The following is a 1,881-nucleotide window of genomic DNA, read 5'->3' on the forward strand; positions in this document are numbered from 1 at the left end:
AAAAAAAGAAATTAAAAGTCAAAAATTACAAGACAGAACAAGAAAGCAGTTAAAAATACATGAAGAACATTTTTCAAATTTTTTTAAAAAATGGTAAAATGAAAGAAAAGGTAGGAAAAGTTTTCCCCTATGTTATTTTAACTTTGAAAGAGGAGAACGATGAACATGTAGGGGCTCAAAGGGGCAGTAGAGTCACTCCATTGACAAAGAAGTTGTTTTCTTTAAAAAAGTAAAAATATCATATAAATAAATGAAGCACAAGTCTTTGTTTGAAAATTAACCCCACAAAAAAATTGTGATAATATCTCTGATTTGAGAAAAAAGCAGCAGAAAGTACTGTTAGGTTATTTAAAATATAGCAGATCGAGAGAGGTGCAAACTGATGTAGAGGAGGCAACATACCATCTTCATCTGTGCGAATCAATACTGCTAAGCTCTCTGGGCCAGGTCCAACATCAGTGTGGGCGGTCACAGAGATCCGGTACTCAGTCCATTTTTCCAGCTGTTCCAAAAGGTATTGGGTACTGTCCGAGGAAATTCCCAAAATTTCATGGGGTTTGACATCTTCTCCATCAATCTCAATGTACTTGATGGAGTATGCAGTGATAATGCCATTCTGGTTTTCCACTGGTGGAGGTTTCCAACTTACCAAAATGCTAGTGGAGCTGGGACTTGTGCAACTAATGTCTTGAGGAGGAGCTGATGGCTCTGGTTTCAGTAGTGGGTTAAAGGAGGATTTGAGTGAACGGATAGAAGTGATTGAAAAAAATGAACAAAAGAAAAATAAAAATAAAAATAAATAACAAAATGAAAATAAAGACTAAACAGAAAAAAAAGAGTAGAAACTTAAAAAAGCAAAACATCAGATAATCATATGCACCTTGGCTTATTAACATGAGTAAACAGAAAATGAATAGACTAATTAAATAGTGAAAAAGCATGTAGGGGAAATATATGACAACAAAACCTCAAAATAACATTACCTACCTGTATTAAAATTCTTCTTGAAATAAAACAAAAACGTGACACTTCTATGGCTACTTATCTATCCTTGTAAACAATGCAATTAGTGCAAGTTATAACATTTTAAATTATGCATTTCATATGTTTATTTACAAATTTTAGATGTATTGCTTTTAAGTGGGCTTTCTTTCTATGTAATATTTAGCCTCTTACAGAATGCATTTTAACTTGCAATAATTGCTAGAAATTACCCCAAACATTTCTTGTAGCCTCCCCACTACCATAAACAAATGATTCTATTTTATTTATTGACATTTTTACTCACTGAGTCTGCCTGACACATATTAACAACAAATGACGTTTGAGTCGAAAGTATACTAGAAACATGCATTCAAAAGAAGATGAAAAAGTCTTAGTCAAAGATTTACCTACCAGGAACAGTGTCACGCTTGCTGATTCTGACTTTAACTTTTACTTACCATAGATCAGCTGTAAGCTTTATTTTTTTTTTTTTTTACTCCTCTTGGAACACCTTTGCTAGCAAAGAATAAGTCCTACCAGTAATATAGGTTATTCTATGGGAAAAACAGATATCTGGACCCAGACACTGTGGTCAAGAAAGCAGGTATTAATTTTACAAAGAGAGTTCACAACCTTGAGAGCCTCAGAAAGGTGAAAGACTTTGTTTCTCATCTCTTCACCAACTCCAATATTATGGAGCAAAAGTGCTCACCTTTATTGCTTCATAAGTAAAGGAGTTTGTTAGCACAGTCACCTTTTCCAGAGTATTTAATCATGCAGGACATTCTGCTTTCATTGAGATAATTCAGGTACTGAAAGCTCAGTATGCATTCTTGTTCTTAAATGCACTTCACCTTGGCAAAGTGTGTACATAGTAACTGATAGCACTCAGAGAAA

The 1,881-nt window shown here is 34.0% G+C and overlaps 1 protein-coding gene across 1 annotated transcript in view; it reads right to left on the minus strand.

The window, feature by feature from the left end:
* LOC100550569 (receptor-type tyrosine-protein phosphatase delta-like) overlaps positions 1–1,881 on the minus strand; it is a 177,211-nt gene that overhangs the window by 124,727 nt on the left and 50,603 nt on the right. The gene's annotated exons all lie outside the window — the stretch shown is intronic.

This window comes from Meleagris gallopavo, chromosome Z, assembly GCF_000146605.3.
Source record: "Meleagris gallopavo isolate NT-WF06-2002-E0010 breed Aviagen turkey brand Nicholas breeding stock chromosome Z, Turkey_5.1, whole genome shotgun sequence".
NCBI classification, from domain to species: Eukaryota; Metazoa; Chordata; class Aves; order Galliformes; family Phasianidae; genus Meleagris; species Meleagris gallopavo.